Source organism: Trichomycterus rosablanca, chromosome 15 (genome assembly GCF_030014385.1).
Source record: "Trichomycterus rosablanca isolate fTriRos1 chromosome 15, fTriRos1.hap1, whole genome shotgun sequence".
NCBI classification, from domain to species: Eukaryota; Metazoa; Chordata; class Actinopteri; order Siluriformes; family Trichomycteridae; genus Trichomycterus; species Trichomycterus rosablanca.
Window position 1 is genome coordinate 30,000,315 of NC_086002.1, and position 17,889 is coordinate 30,018,203.

The 17,889-nt window shown below is 41.3% G+C and overlaps 1 protein-coding gene and 1 pseudogene across 1 annotated transcript in view; one reads left to right on the forward strand and one right to left on the reverse strand.

The window, feature by feature from the left end:
* LOC134328691 (NACHT, LRR and PYD domains-containing protein 3-like) overlaps positions 1 to 17,889 on the reverse strand; it is a 1,194,473-nt pseudogene that overhangs the window by 5,909 nt on the left and 1,170,675 nt on the right.
* The window catches only part of LOC134329504 (NACHT, LRR and PYD domains-containing protein 3-like), a gene marked incomplete at its 3' end in the record, with an annotated part of 46,171 nt that continues 39,289 nt past the window's right edge, over positions 11,008 to 17,889 (forward strand). Inside the window, exon 1 of the mRNA XM_063010791.1 lies at positions 11,008 to 11,028. The remainder of the gene's footprint in view (positions 11,029 to 17,889) is intronic.

Sequence of the window (17,889 nt, forward strand, 5' to 3'; positions counted from 1 at the left end):
AGAGGGATTCTCACTGATCTTCTCTTTGATGTACCTTATGGTTTCCTCTTTGCTGTAAGAGCTTCTTCCTGTTCGTGGCAGTAGGCCTCGTATAAGAGTCTGATTGGACTCCAGTGAGAGACCCAGGAGGAAGCGGAGGAAAAGATCCAGGTGTCCATTCTTACTCTGTAAGGCCTTGTCCACTGCACTCTTCAGAAAGTCAGACATAGGGTTTCTAAAGATGTTAAAGAATCCAGTGTGTTTCTTCATCAGCACATCTCTGTTTTTGTTGATGAAGGTGAGAAATACATATAAAGCAGCCAGAAACTCCTGAACACTCAGGTGCACAAAGCTGAAGACCTGACCCAGTTGCAGTCCAGCCTCGTTTTTGAAGATTTGGGTGCAGATTCCTGAGTACACTGATGTGTTTTTGACATCAATGCCACACTCTGTCAGGTCTTCTTCATAGAAGATCAGGTTTCCTTTCTCCAGCTGTTGGAAGGCCAGTTGTCCCAGTGCCAGTATCGTCTCACTGGTCTGGTGTGGATCAGATTTTCCTTGGTACTTTTGTTCCTTGTGTTTTATCTGAAAGATCAGGAAGTAACTGAACATTTGAGTCAGAGTTTTGTGGATCTCTTTCCCCTCTGCTCTATCCAGAATTCTCTCTAGAACAGAAGCTGAGATCCAGCAAAAAACTGGAATGTGACACATGATGTGGAGGCTTCTTGATGACTTCATGTGAGTGATTATTTTACTAGCCAGGTTCTCATCACTGATCCTCTTCCTGAAGTACTCCTCTTTCTGAGGGTCACTGAACCCTCGTACCTCTATTACTTGGTCTACACACTCAGGAGGGATCTGATTGGCTGCTGCTGGTCGAGAGGTGATCCAGAGGTGAGCAGAAGGAAGCAGGTTTCCCTTGATGAGGTTTGTCAGCAGCACATCCATTTTTACAGACTTTGTTATGTTACACAATTGCTCATTATTCTGAAAATCTAGAGGAAGTCGACACTCATCCAGACCATCAAAGATGAACAAAACTTTATAAGCATCACAGTCTAATGATGGTAGGTCTTTCACTTCTGGGAAAAACTGATGAAGAAGTTCCATCAGACTGAGATTTTCCTGCTTCATCAAGTTTAGCTCTCTAAAAGGAAGTGGAAATATGAAGACAACGTCCTGATTTGCTTTTCCTTCAGCCCAGTCCAAAATGAACTTTTGCACTGAGACTGTTTTTCCAATTCCAGCGATTCCTTTAGTCAGCACAGTTCTGATGAATGTGTCTTTAAAAAGGTTGTGGCATTTGATGGGAATCTCCTGTGTTACTGGTCTCCTGGATGCCGCTTCAATCTTTCTGACCTCATGTTCATTATTGACGTCTCCACTCCACCCCTCTGTGATGTAGAGCTCTGTGTAGATCTCATTCAGAAGTGCTGAGCTTCCATGCTGGGAGATTCCTTCACTGATTCTTTTACATTTCTCTCTCAGATTAGATTTGAGTTTTTTCTGATATACAGGGCCTAATAGTTCTAATAAACAGAAGATGATAATCAATTATTTACTGCATGATCAAGTAACAGTTTAGAATTTAATATTTTAATAAATAATAGTTTTATTTCTAAATGATTTTTTATTTTTATATTTAAACCTCTATAATTATACACATACAAACACATACAAAGACTCTTTCCTTATCCTTCCTAATTGATTCTTGTCTAGTTTTTAATTTTGCTAGTGTTCTTGTCACTACTGGTAGCATAAGGTGGAACCTGCAGCCCTTTCAGGTTGCACAGGTAGTCCAGCTACTCCAGGATGGCACATCCATACATGCTGTCACAAGAAGGTTTGCTGTGTCTCCCAGCATAGTCTCAAGAGCATGGAGGAGACACTAGAACACAGGCCATTACAGGAGGAGAGCAGGACAGGGCCATATAAGGACATCAACCCAGCAGCAGGGCCGGTATCTGCTCCTTTGTGCAAGGTGTAACCGCAGGAGCACTGTCAAAGCCCTACCTCCAGTGCGCTTCTGGTGTGTCTCCTCATGGAGTCTGTTTCTGACAGTTTGTTCAGAAACAGACTTAATGAGGATCCCAGCATTGTGCAGCACGTTTGGCATTCACCAGAGAACACCAGAATTGGCAGGTCGACCATTGGTGCCTGTTCTCTTTACAGATGAGAGCAGGTTCACACTGAGCACATGTGACAGACATGAAAGAGTCTGGAGATGCCATGGTGAATGTTATGCTGCTTGCAACATTATCCAGCATGACCGGTTTGGTGGGGGGCAGTGATGGAGGGTCACACAAACCTCTATGTGATAGCTAATGGTACCCTAAATGCTGTTAGGTATGAGATAAAATCCTCAGAGTCATTGTCAGACCTTATGCTGGTGCAGTGGGCCCTGGGTTTATCCTGGTGCAAGACAATGCTCAGCCTCATGTGGCCAGAGTGTGAAGGCGATGAAGGCATTGATGCCAATGACTGGCCTTCATGTTCACCAGACCTAAATCCAATTGAAAACCTCTGGGACTTTATGTATCACTGCATCCAACGCCACCAAGTTGTGCCACAGACCTGATGCTAATAAAATGTAACGACCAATCAAAAGCCTAGATGATTCCATAACCAAGATGGATATGGAAGTTTTTTTTTTTTTTTTTTTAATCTAATGTTGAATAAATGAATTACTTAAGTATTGAGGTATCTTACTCCTCTGCAGGGTGTTAGCGAGGTCTGTCTGGTTCATGATCTTCAGAACATTTAGTGTGATCTTTAGCGCCCCCTCTCTGAAACTACTCAGATCTTCTACATCCTTTACCTCCTGCTCAGAGCATGCTGGGTCATTTTCAATCAGGAGCCTTTTGAACTTGTTTAGCTCATTCTTTAGCATGTTGATGACTTTAAGCTCCAGTTCCTGTTGAGGAATTTAGAGGAACAGATAGTCACAATAAGCAGCATGGGGTAATAAAGAAAGATGAGTAGCGTGACCAGTGACTAGTTGTTGTGATAATTTTACAGTTATAACTTGTGTATGCTATTTTTTTTCTCTGCATGTTATGTGTGCTAAATGAATAAACAGTAATTGCCCATTAAAATGTCCTTAAGTTTTAAACTGGAATTTCACCTCTGCCCGAATCAGTGGAACCCATTTAAATGTGGAAGGTTGTGTGTTTAATACCCCTAATAATTAACTCCTTATGGCAAAAATAAAGAACATTCACATACATAAGAACCAGAGCAAAATGTAAGGAGGTCTAAATCCAAAATCAACATAAAATCCCTCACAGTATTAATTTAACCAACAGCAAACTAGACCATCATCATCATTAATATTACACACACGTACTGTATATACGAACCTTAAATATGGATTCCAGCTGATCTCTGTAAGTAACATTTAATTTCTTTTGTGATCTGTAAAAAACACAAAAAAACAATTGTGCAGCTTTTCAGTCTTTATTTGATAACACCAATAAATATACAGAACAGTACTGAACACTAGCATGTTCCATCATCCAGTTATTGAAACATTATAGCTGATTAGAAGGTTTTTCTAAATTAATTGATCAGTTAAGTAAGTTTTATGAGTTTGAACTGGAAGCACTAAAACATGATATTATACTGACCTTAGATCAGTAGAACATCTTCCACTTTTAAAGTGAAGTGGGTGTTGCATTGACCAGTTGCTCTTCATGGAGACACAGCTGGGTTCAGGTGAATCTTGTCTTGTGCCCTCCATCAGACTGGGGTACAAGTATAACAAAACATAAAATAATTCAAGATAAAAACTGTATGGAAGATTTCATCAGTAAACATATATTACATAGAAGAATTTCACTCTTAAATGTTCACAGTAATGTAAACTTGTTAAAAAATACCATAGTTTCACCAGATAAACCCACCTTTTAAAATCACACCAGCAGGTGGTGAAAATTAAATATTTAAATTGTATATGTAAAGCACTGTTTGTTTTTTGGCAGAGAAGCTTTAAGTACAGTGCTCTACAAATATAAAGTTTCTTTATGCAAGTTTAATCCAGAGTTAAACCAGATAAATCTTGCAGCTGTAATTGTTCATGTTTCAGTTTTAAGCAGGTTGTGATACAGAAACTGAACTTAATAATTCTTAGATTAATCCTTATTTTAGAATCTTAATACATCTATGAGTTATAAATGTCTGTAATCTCAGCAGTTTACAGTGTTTTATTGTTTAACACAGTATGCAAATAACTTAACCATGGCAGATCTTAATTTACATTCTTAAATACAGCAAATCAGCAATCAATATTATTATTAAAGTTGTAATCATCACTCTCATTTGGACTTGGTCTTAAATTTTACCTTTGTAGACATATACACTAGCTATTCATAGTCTTGGACTTAACCAAATAGGTCCTGACAGTGCTACACAGTTGTAATTGTCAAACATCTATTTTACATTCAAGCTGAAAAGTCTGCACACCCCTCTTACCTTCTCCATGTTTTATTATATTACAAACTCATTCTATAATAGATTAAGTTTTTGTCACAAGATTCTACACAAAATAGCCCACAATGACACAGTAAAAGCAGGTTTTTAGACATTTGTGCCAATTTAAGTTTAAATGCAAAATATCATATGTAGACAAGTGTGCACACCCTTTGATATGACACCCAAAAGTGAACTGAGGTGCATTTTGTTTTCATTGATACTGCTTGAGATGTTTTCACAATTTAACTGTAGTCCACCTGTTGTAAATTGTAATTGATTGGACATGATTGGGGATTGCCAACATAAGGTCCCACTGTTGACAGTGCATATCAGAGCAAACTCCAAGCCATGGGATCAAAAGAATTATCTGCAGACCTCAGAAACACATCCCAAAAAGCACAGTGGCCACCATCATTTGTAAATGGAAGAAGTTTGGAACCACCAAAAATCTTCCTAGACCTAAACGATCAGGGAAGATGGGCCTTGGCCAGTGAGGTAAGCAGGAACCCAAGGGTCACTCTAATAGAGCTCCAGCATATCCTTGTGGAGATGGGAGAACCTATCAGAAGATCAACTATGATAGAGTGGCCAGACCAAAGCCACTCCTCAGTAAAAGGCACATGACAGCCAGCTTGGAGTTTGCCAAAAGGCACCTAGAAGACTCTCAAGCCATGAGAAACAATTCTCTGTCCTGATGAAACCAAAATTTAAGTTGTTGGTCTGAATACCAAGCGTCATGTCTGAAGGAAACCAGGCATCGCTCATCACCTGGCTAATGCCATCCCTACAGTGAAGCTTGGCGTTGGCAGCATCATAATGTAGGTATGTTTTTCAGCAGCGGGACCAGGGTGACTAGTCCTGATAAAGGAATAGATGAATGCAGCTTAGTACACCTAGATTCTTGAAGAAAACTTGACTTTTCTGGACCTCAGACTGGGGCAAACGTTTACCTTCCAATCTGACAATGACCCAAAGCACACAGCCAAGAGAATAAAGGAGTAGCCTTTGAGAAAGTCTGTGAATGTCCTTGAGTGGCTCAGCCTGAAGAGTCCAGACCTGAATCCAATCAAACATCTGTGGAAGGAGCTGAAAATGGCTGTGTGCTGACAATCCCCATCCAACCTGACAGAATAAGTCTATAATGTAATAAAATGTGGAGAAGGTGAAAAGGGTGAGCAGACCTTCCGGCTCAACTGAATCTCTAAAATTGTTTGGATGCTCCACTAACCAGTCTTTTTTAATAATCTAATCTTATGCTGCTATTTTACAACCACTGTCTGATCTGCTTAAAGGGAACCCTGGAGAACATGACCTTGTTGTACACACAACTGCTTTTATGAAGCTAAAATCAGCCTTGGTATCTGCACCAGATCTTTCACTATTATTATTTGCACCACGAATGCTAGAAGAAAAACAGTCAATAGTCAAAAGGTTCTCATTCTGTGTCAGCACTGCTCAAATAGGTGTGGTGTTAGGTCAAATGTCAAGGTGTCCATAAACTTTTGGTAACTTGTCCCTCTTCTCTGACCTTTCAGTATTTGTAAACCACAGAACCTGTCCCCCCCTCTGAATGTTAAACAACCCCAACACCCCAAACCATCATCTTGGTTATGCTTGTAAATAATTATCTTTGGTCCCAGCAACTAAGCTTAAACATAGACTCACATTCTCATGTCCACATCTTATCTCTTCTATATAAACTCAACCCTCCCTGTAATGATAGTAATCCACAATGCACCCATGAACAACCCTTCCTCTTTTATAATGTCTTCACTGACATAGCAGCTTCTTAAAATGTAAAACTCTTGCAATGCTCTCAGACATGTTTCAGTTTTATGTGTAGTAATGTTTTTATTATTAGTATTTAAAAATGTAGCAGATTTGAGAAATATTCATCCTGAACGGTGTTTTCAAAACTAGATTAGACTAGATTTGCGTTTTCTAAAGACGTGTTCGTGTGGATGACAGAATAAAAACTTCCGTGTTTTGGACAGGATCTAAATGAGCTGTATTTTTTGACAGTTCCCCTTACAAAAAAAAAAAACATCAGATAATAATAAAGATCAATAGTTAACATCTCTCCATTAAGTACATATTTATAACATTCACATATTACATTTTATATTCAGATACTCACCGTGATGTTCTCGAAAACCTATTTACGTTTCTCTCCTTCACACTAAATGAAAATCACACTTTTACTTTCACTTTAACCAAACCGGGTTTTAAAGCTACCTTCAACTGCTCCTCCAAATCTCCCACTTTCTGAGTTTAATAGTCGCGAGCACGTATCTAACTCTACACTGGATGGGATTTTTAATTTTTAAATAGATAGACATACAGAATCAGACAGTAATCAAAATTATATTTTTATTCGTGTGAATAAGATTGAAGCCTTTATGTGTTACTACTGAAGAACAGAAATACAATTCCTTTCTTTATTTATGGTACTTTTCCTCCATCTACTGGTGTTTTAGAGTAATTCATCATTTTCTTGTTTAATTCCAGCCATTGTTTTGATTGGTTAGTTTATTTACATGACATTGCCAGGTTAGTTCATGATGTGATCAGGAAAATCATTAGATGTTACATATCATGCAGTTAGCTTACAGCTCCAGCTATCTCATCATTCCCTTCTGTTGTTTGTGCCCTGGAAAAGTATTGCTGGGTAAGTTATATTTATGTTTACATTTAACTATAATATTACACAAGTGTTAGTGTAATGCTGTTGATATGTTACATTGAAATACTTACATTTATATTTAAATGTTGTGAATGTCAAACTAACAGTGAATGACAGTTATTTGCACTATTTATAAGTTGTGTACAGTTACTTGCGTATCATTTGAATATGGCATTTGTATGGTATAATTTTGTAGCTGTTCTTTACAATATTATGTTTGTGAATGTTCTCTGAATAGCATTCAATAGTCTAACTGGAGCTGCCATTCTGTATCATTTCAGTTTTACTAAATAGTTTCTTGAGAAATGCAGACAACAGTAAAGAGCATTTAACTTTACTCCAGCTTCTGATTTGTTCTTGGAACTTTGTTAACTATCTGTCGATTTATGTACAGACACACACCAAGGACAGAATAGTAAAAAAGCGTCTTCACGGTGTGCACAACAGCATTAAGAGAAACAAAGCATCATGCATGCAAAAAGCCTCCACATCCACCTCTTATCCATCTTTGGAAAAGTGCAATTGATCATGTCATATACTAGTAGTGAAGCTGGATTGGAACAACTATCCAACATGGATCATGGCATCACAGAGAAGGACGCTGCACACGAAACAAAATCACAGTCTTCCACCTCCTCTAAATCCTCCTCAGCTAGCAGGGCAGCAGCCAGGGCCCGTGCTAAAGTTGAAGCTGCACATGCACGCACCCCTTTCGTTCAGCAAGAAGCTGAATTAAAAATAGCAGAAGCCTGTCTAGCTGCTGAGTTATCGGCTTTAAATCATAAGAAGGAGGTAGCAGCAGCTGTGGCAGAAGCTGAAATCCTTGAGGCAGCAGCAGAGAATAAAAGTAGAGAGGGCAGTAGGAGTCACTATGATACAGTTCACGTTGCTACACAGCGCACCTCCAAGCTACATCCTAGTGATACAGAGCCTCCTTGTTGCCATTCATCAAAACCGATGTCCAAACAGACACTAAGGAGCACATGCTGAGACTTGACAGCGGTGCTTCTCACAGCTTAGATAAGAGTGGTGTTCCTGCAGTACATCAGCCCGAGAGGGCAACGCCATTGGTTTGTCAACGTGCCATGAGGGACAACAACAACCACAAGGCACAACAACTCTACAAGGCCAACACCAGCAACTCATCACCAGCCCTCTGTTAACCTAACAGGGCCTCATTACAGCCACATACTGATGACAGGACTGAAAGAAATGACATTGCAAGGTACTTAGCACGTCGCAAGCTTGTGAACTTGAATGATTGCCCAGAACACTATTGGGCATGGAAGTCCTCATTCCAAAATGCCATTAGAGAACTAAACTTAAGTGCCAGCAAAGAGCTCGACTTCTTGACAAAGTGGTTAGGAAAACCTTCAGAGCATGTCATGAGAATTCGTTCTGAGCATGTTGCCAGCCCTGCCACTGGCCTAAGAATAGCCTGGGATTGCTTGGCGGAATGCTACGGCTCCCCCTTTTCCAAAATCAGTCCCAGGGACAACCTTAAAATTCAGGGAGCTGGTAGACCTGCTAAGGGAGTTCGCCAAATCTGAGGGCTACTTGTCTGGGCTTTCATACTTGGACACCGCCAGAGTACACATGTCCACATGTCACTGCTGAAGGTCATTCATGTGCCAGCTGGGTTTAGTAAAGGTGAATTGTTGGTCACCTGGCTTCAAAATGTTCATTTGCTGCAATTTTAAAATAAATGTCATAACGATATACAAATTTTTCTCAGACTAATTTAGTAATTTATAACTTTAAATATTTGTAAGTTATTTACAACACGACTTGCAGTTCTACGATAAGCAATCTAGTTAACAAATAAAGTGAGTAAATTTAGCCTCAGGTCTACAGTAATCTATCCACTAAGTAGATATAGGCTACTTAAGGGGTTATTTTGTTGTGTTAAATGAAATAAAGATTTTTCTAACATCACACCTTAAATTTTTATTTGCAGATTATGAATCAACGCTAAAGCCAAGGTAAGTGGCAACTTACAAAATGTTAATGTAATTGTAATGACTTGTAATGTAATGACTATGCAGGGGTAGTTATTATTTTTAGTTTTATTTTATTTTATATCATCCTGGTTATACCACCTGTTTCTCCCTATGACAAATGTAGCTTGGAGAATGCAGTCTACAAGCCTCTCCATTAACCATGTGCACATGCTCATTTTATTTAACCTTAATTAGAAAAAGTGTAAACATTTGGAACTGTAATTAACTAATATGCTAAGGAAGTTTTACTTTTAAATAATTTAAATAATAAATAAAGTGTTCATGTAAAACATGGCATTAAAAGATAAATTAAGGGCTAATTAAAATCATGAGAATGCTGTTTTGAACAGCTGGGTCTTAAGTTTCTTTTTGAAAGTGCTTAGTGAGTGATTGGCCCTCAGCTCCTCAGGAAAACTTATACAGGCTTAATTTAAATTAAGAAGTCAAATTTAAACAAGCAAACTAATAATTTTCAACTATTTTAATTAGAAAATAAACATGACAGCAATGTTTTACTTTTTACAGTGCATTTAGCTTAATAAATTGGTTTAATTTGATATTTTTTTGTTCTTGTTTTGTTTTTATTGACAGAAAGAAAAAAAAATCATGCAATTATAAAATCTCCATAAATATGGTCAGCAGAAGGGCTTGTAGTGAAGAGCTCGGTGACTTCAGAAAAACGTGACATTGTCTCACTTTGCTCTGATGGTTCTGTCAAGTGAAGCAAACTCCTTATTCATTTTTATAGTTTGAGTTGTATTTTGGTATCTTGGCATGTTGTTCTCATATTTTTATTTATTCATTTCTTTTTTTCCCCTTATTTATTTATTTATTTATTTTTTGATTCACAGACACCTGATGTATATTCTACATTCAGCAGGGCCGCAGCTATTAAGTGTTACACACTGTTCATTTATTTAGGTGTTTATTTAATTCATAGAATTTTAGAACTTTATATGTAAACTGTATATTATTATTATTAATAATAATAAATAAATAATTAAGTTATTCGTATTATTATTATTATTTTAACCGATAATGAATGTTTGGCTTTCATTGTATACCTAAATGATTCAATACCTAAATAATATCGGTTCACCTAAATGATTCTTCGGCTCGGAATCGACACATGGAATCACTGTTTGACTTCCACTGTATACGGGCGGTTCAGAGGAATCGGTTTGCGTAAGTAAATAGTTTGACTCTGAATCGACACCGGACAACTGTTATTCGTCTTTATTTGTTTTCATTTAAAAAAATTAAATGTAAATGAAAATGTAAAGTAAACATAAAAGGTAAAAAAGTGAGTAAAGTGTTTACGTTGTAGCTGTAGGAGAAACGTTGGCACATTTAGGTGTGTTTCTCTCCAATATGTTTTAGTTTAGTAAATAATCAAAATGTGCAGAAAAAGAAAAAAATAGTTTCCTGTAGATTATGTTGTTGTTAATTATTTTTACTTGATCAAACATAAGATTTGACCAGAGGTGCACAGAGTTTTTACAGAAGACTGTATGAGACGACAGCAGTTACTTTCTGACAACTTAAAACGTAATGAGTTGTTGGGGCGGCTGCTAGTTTGAGTGCAGCATTCACATGTAGACAAATTGTTTGAATTTAATTCGACTGCATTTTTGTTCTTCTGTAGTAACACATTAATACTGTTTTCTATTGTTCACACAGAACAAAAAAAAAAAAATATTGATTACTGTCTGAATCTGTATGTATAAATGTTTATAAACTAAAATGTTCTATAGATTCCCATTGTACTCGTGACTTTGAACTCAGAAAGTAGGAGATTTGGAGGAGCAGTTGAACGCGGCATTGAACATGATTCTGTTAAAGTAAAAGTGAAATCATTTAGTGTGGAAAGGTAAAGGTGTTTTCCAGATAATCGCGGTGAGTATAAGAATATAATACTCTAATATGTGAATGTTATAAATCCGTATTTCAGAAGTTTTTAACTTTTTTATTACCTGATACTGTTTTCTGTATATGAACTGTCTGAAAATACCTGTTACATTTAACATCGTTATATAGGCCTCCACAACAACACAGATATTTTTTCTGTGTTTTTCTCTCATCCACACGAACTCACACACCCACGATTAATGAAAACAGGATAAAGAGATTTCTGTAAACTGCTTCTTGTTGTCGTCTGGATACTAAAATGTAGCTTTACACAGATGTTGTAACGTTAGCGCACTCGTGTTTCCCAACTTTGGTGTCGGCAAATAAGAGACGGGAGTCTCGAGTTGCCATGGCAATAGAAACAGCTCTTTCAATTAGTTACACGGTTTAGAACACGCGCACACTCGCATACCCAACCACCCACTATTGTAGCCACGCCAGTCTTATCCCCGTGCTACACGGTTACGGAAGGTTTGAGATTCACATTCAATTAAACAAATACACTTATACACAAACTAACAATGTTAAACAGAACACCAAATAACATAAACAAACCCAATAAACAAATACAACGGAATTAAAAAACCATTTACACTGCGGCCGCAAGTGCTTCTGGGTAAAACCCGCTCCGCCCCCCCAATCCACAGTGGCGGATGCCACACAGCACCCCCTCTCAAAGGTCAACCGTACCGTCCCGTCCCGACCCACTTAACCCTCTACTGCACAGCGTTGCCCTCAGGCAACAGAAAGTTTTCTTAAGCTCCATGCCTCCTGCCTGTTTTTTTTAATTATTGCAACCAACCAGAATGGTCAAAAAAATATCAAAAAACAATCTAATAAAGTTTAAGATTCACCATCAAGCATATTAAGGTGGGACTGCCTTTTCTGACACATGGTCACAGAAGCACATGTACAAGAAAAACATGAGATTTTTTGCTTTATTAATCTTATTTAAAATAAATAAAAAATATGTGCATGTGTGTAAAGGTGTAAAGAAGTTGTCTGTCGGATTTTATGAAGTTTATTTATTTTTTGCATGTTTAGAAATTCGTTTTTTTCTTTTCAGGGCATGGTTGTGCACCTTGCACCTTGTGTACTTTTCGAGGATGTTTTTGCTGACTATGTTTTAGGAAGTTATCATGTACAGTGTATCACAAAAGTGAGTACACCCCTCACATTTCTGCAAATATTTTATTATATCTTTTCATGGGACGACACTATAGACATGAAACTTGGATATAACTTAGAGTAGTCAGTGTACAGCTTGTATAGCAGTGTAGATTTACTGTCTTCTGAAAATAACTCAACACACAGCCATTAATGTCTAAATAGCTGGCAACATAAGTGAGTACACCCCACAGTGAACATGTCCAAATTGTGCCTAAAGTGTCAATATTTTGTGTGACCACCATTATTATCACTGCCTTAACCCTCCTGGGCATGGAATTCACCAGAGCTGCACAGGTTGCTACTGGAATCCTCTTCCACTCCTCCATGATGACATCACGGAGCTGGTGGATGTTAGACACCTTGAACTCTTCCACCTTCCACTTGAGGATGCGCCACAGGTGCTCAATTGGGTTTAGTCCATCACCTTTACCTTCAGCTTCCTCAGCAAGGCAGTTGTCATCTTGGAGGTTGTGTTTGGGGTCGTTATCCTGTTGGAAAACTGTCATGAGGCCCAGTTTTCGAAGGGAGGGGATCATGCTCTGTTTCAGAATGTCACTGTACATGTTGGAATTCATGTTTCCCTCAATGAACTGCAGCTCCCCAGTGCCAGCAACACTCATGCAGCCCAAGACCATGATGCTACCACCACCATGCTTGACTGTAGGCAAGATACAGTTGTCTTGGTACTTCTCACCAGGGCGCCGCCACACATGCTGGACACCATCTGAGGCAAACAAGTTTATCTTGGTCTCGTCAGACCACAGGGCATTCCAGTAATCCATGTTCTTGGACTGCTTGTCTTCAGCAAACTGTTTACTGGCTTTCTTGTGCGTCAGCTTCCTTCTGGGATGACGACCATGCAGACCGAGTTGATGCAGTGTGCGGTGTATGGTCTGAGCACTGACAGGCTGACCTCCCACGTCTTCAACCTCTGCAGCAATGCTGGCAGCACTCATTTGTCTATTTTTTAAAGCCAACCTCTGGATATGATGCCGAACACGTGGACTCAACTTCTTTGGTCGACCCTGGCGAAGCCTGTTCCGAGTGGAACCTGTCCTGGAAAACCGCTGTATGACCTTGGCCACCATGCTGTAGCTCAGTTTCAGGGTGTTAGCAATCTTCTTATAGCCCAGGCCATCTTTGTGGAGAGCAACAATTCTATTTCTCACATCCTCAGAGAGTTCTTTGCCATGAGGTGCCATGTTGAATATCCAGTGGCCAGTATGAGAGAATTGTACCCAAAACACCAAATTTAACAGCCCTGCTCCCCATTTACACCTGGGACCTTGACACATGACACCAGGGAGGGACAATGACACATTTGGGCACAATTTGGACATGTTCACTGTGGGGTGTACTCACTTATGTTGCCAGCTATTTAGACATTAATGGCTGTGTGTTGAGTTATTTTCAGAAGACAGTAAATCTACACTGCTATACAAGCTGTACACTGACTACTCTAAGTTATATCCAAGTTTCATGTCTATAGTGTTGTCCCATGAAAAGATATAATGAAATATTTGCAGAAATGTGAGGGGTGTACTCACTTTCGTGATACACTGTATTATCACATGTATTTGTGTACAGTATAAGCTCCAAATTCAAATGTGTTGTTTTCTCATTTAAATTAACTTTTTTTATACTTTTTGATACATAATGGACATAAGGGTGTTTTATGGAAGACAGAAACAGGATCGGTATGTTAGGCCAATGTTATCTGAAAGTGAAGACAGTGAGGAAGACAGTGAGATAGACAATGAGGAGGAGTGACATGTAGAAAAAAGGTTTGAGAAATAATGAAAATATAGGGTTTTAATTTCGTACAGCAGACAACATACAAAAAAATAGTTGAGGAATATTGGAGCAACATCAAGCTGTGACAATAATTGTTTTATTATTGTGTTTTTGTTGGCACTGGAAATATACTCAAGACACCAGTAAGGAAGAGAATGAAGAAGACAATTTGTCAGAAGATGACAGTAGTTCTTTCTAAATCCCTTGATGGAAAACACATCTTTGCCTCTACAGTACCCCTGAATGGCTACACATTTCTCCATCAGCCAGTGAAATGTTGGCATGTATACAGATAGAATTGTGCTAACAATGGCATAATAAGAAGTGACCTCATGCATCTTTATGCCTTTAAGTCCCAATTTGCACATAGTTTGTGCAATTACAAATAAGATGTCAGGAAGAGAGAGTGACCCAGTGGTGGGATTTCCCAACAGTATTAGGAGAAGAGGGGGAAGCAGGGCCCCACAGCACCTATCCCTAACCAACATATCAGACTGGACAATATCTCACACTGGCCAATAATGTGTGACAAGAAATAAAGATGCAGGGTTCCTGGGTTCACAAGAATGCCCCAAATTATGTGCAAAAAGTGTAACGTACCACATCACAGTAGAGAAGAACTGCTTTTTAAAGTTTTATGAGTGAAGTCAACACACTACATAATACAAACCTATACCCATATACAAAGAAAATACATGTTTCTAGCACTTTTTTCTTTCCTTTTTAATTGTTTGTTGACATTTTTTAAAAGATTTTCTGATTTAGTACTGCTCTCTGAGTAGTTAATTATGATCTGTTTATTCATCATTTTCTCTGAGAATCTGTACCATTGTTGCACAAAGTTGCCCTTAGGCAACGAAAAAATATTTTTTGATGGGGGTGGGGGGATGGGGTCAATAAACTAAAAAATATATATTTTATCAATAAAGTGTCCCAAAATAAACCTAGAAATAATGTGGAATAATTTTTTTCATGTACCAACAAAATGATTGCAGTAGAGGGTTAACCCCCAACAAAGTCCCGAAACCTGCACGGTGGTTGTTGTTCGCACCGAGGTCTGTCCACTACACCACCCAGTGCAACCCCCCCCCCCCCCATCCGGAGGAGCCCCAAAAATTAGATCTACAGGCGTCTGTAGCTCCCATCCAAACATGAGCATTGTCTAAATACTCTGAACCCTGTCGTCTCTTGAACGGCCGAGCAGCATGCAAGGAGTACCAGAGGCAATTGTTTGTCCCAATCCCACAACTGTGTGGCCAAGGTCCTTTTAAAGCGTTCTACCAGGCCGTCGCTCTGTGGGTGGAGCGGGGTTGTCCGGGTCTTGCGCACCCCAAGTCGGCGACAGACTTCACTCATCACCTCGGACTCAAAGTTCCACCCCTGGTCACTGTGTAGCTCCTCAGGGACTCCAAACCGGCAGAAAAACTCCTCTACAAGCCACTCCGCTGTCGTGTTTGCACTTTGGCCGGGCACTGCGTAGGCCTCCGGCCACTTGGTGAAGTAGTCCATGGCCACAAGCACGTAGCGGTTCCCCAAGTCTGTCACAGAGAACGCCCCCAAGACGTCCACGGCTACCCTCTCCATCGGCGCACCTGACTGAATGGCTTGGAGTGTGGCCCGTGCCCGCTGTGACGGCCCTTTTTTCGCCGTGCACGTGTTGCAGTAATGTACAAACAGTTCAATGTCAGTACGGCAGCCAGGCCAGTAAAAACCGTTGGCACAGTCGCCTCAGAGTCTTGATAACCCCAAAGTGCCCCGAAAAAAATCCTCAATAGTCATCTGTTCTAGGCAAGTAACCAGTGGGTCCGCCACCATCACGGCAGCGCATTGTCCGACATATCTCTCCTCCGCATGCAGGCAGTAGCGGCAGTCAGTATCCACACAAGGCTAACGGCATTGCCGTGCCGCTGGCCAGCCGGTGCTTGATCCTGAATCTGTACTCATGGAACCTGGCAATCCATCTCACCAGCTGCCCCTCTGGCTCCCGGAATCTCATCAGCCACGTGAGCGATGCATGGTCCGACCGCAACACAAAGGGTACTTCGTACAGATAAGGGTCTCAGGCCCGCAACAACAGCCAGCAGCTCCTGACGTGTCATGCAATAGTTCCACTCGCGTTTGCTCTGACGCCGGCTAAAGTACGTGATGACAAGCTCAGCTCCGTCCTGTTGCTGGGGCAGCACAGCCCCCAGACCGTGGTTACTGGCATCTGTGTCCACAATAAAGACGTCCAGGGGCTGTGTGAGGGCTCGATGACCCTGGAGGCTACCATCGCCTGGATCTGTTGCTCAGCCACCAGTCGTTTCACCAGGGGTAGGCGGTGTGGTCTGAGACGGATTGGGGGGGCGTGCTGATGTTGATGTCGTGCTGCACCAGCCCAGTCCTCGTGCAGTCCTGTTCCGAAGCTGTGAAGACCCCTGCAAAACGCTCCAGCAAGTCCCACAGACGCTGTTTCTGCACCTCCGAAAGGCCCGCGCTACTGCGCTTCCATAGATCATGCAGCGCTTGGACATTGGGGGACTTCTCCGGCCCCCTTGGTGGTCCACATGCGTCGGAAGACTCTGCCGGTAGCTGCGTGTATGAGCAATACCACACCGTAGCCTCATCGCAGACCTCAACTGTTACCCCTGTTCAGTTGCACAGTTCCCCTCTTGAAATTGATCACAGCACCCAAGCAGAAATCATGAGTAACTGGCCCACCCCCAAAATCGACTGCAGGCGCCGGGCACACCAATGATCCAACACGGTCGCCGGTGACCGTTAACAGTTCAGTTGGGACCCACTTCCCTTCCACCGAGAGTTGAAACTGGCCCTTGATGTCCAGTAAAACTCCCGGTTGGATCAGCAACACAGACGACCCAGTGTCCACGAGTGCCATGACCGGAGTTCCATTTATTAAACATTCCACATGTGAGCTGTTATGTCTGCCGACCCTGGCCGAAGAAAACCATGAGGGATTGACAGGTTGGTCCGGAGCGACCACGCCCCTCATTGGGTGGTTCCTGGTTCGTTTCCCGCAGGACTAGTGATGGTGCACTGGGTGGCTCTATGTCTGTGCTCACCACACCGCCAGCATGCCTGCTGCCGAGGCGCAGGTCTGCCTACTGCCGTCAACTGGCGAGCATGGCTCAAGAAGATGAGCTCTGCGTGTTCCGCTTCCTTAACTGCTGCTCCCAGGGAACTCGGAGCTGCTACTTCTGCAGCTCGTTTGGGGCCAGCGCATTTAGGAAGTGATCCAGTGCTAGCTCCCGTTGCACGGAACATGGGAATGTCGGGTAGGCCTGTCGCACCAGCAGCACCACCTCAGATGCCAGCACGCTGATCTGCTCACCATGGCAACGTCGTCTTGCCGCCAACAGCCACTTTGCTGCCGGTTCTGCCGGGTACCACCCAAATTGGCTACGCAAGGCTGCCGTAAGCTTAGTCAAATCAGCTCCACCAGGAACCTCAGAACCTCCCCCTGCAGCGCGAGGCAGAGGTGAGCCACCGTGTCCATGTCTGTCCATCCGGAGAAAGCCGTGATGATCTCCAGCTGGGCCTCATACACCTCCCAGTCGGCTCCACTGTCACACCACTACTGCTGCCATCCTCGACGCTTCCGCTGCTGTCACCGCTGGACTTGGGCGCTTGGGAGCTTCTATTTGACATTACAAAAACTTGATTTCTTTAGCAATTACCCCCATGTCATCTAGAGGGCAATGCTATGACAACAGGAACAGCTCTTTTTATTGGTTACACGGTTCAGGACACGCGCACACTCACACCCAAGTACCCGCTATTGTAGCCACGCCATTCTTATCCCCATGCTACACGGTTACGGTACACAGCAAAAAGTCCAGTGTTGAATGAACTCCCACAGAGTTGATTTTAACACTTTTTCAGGGT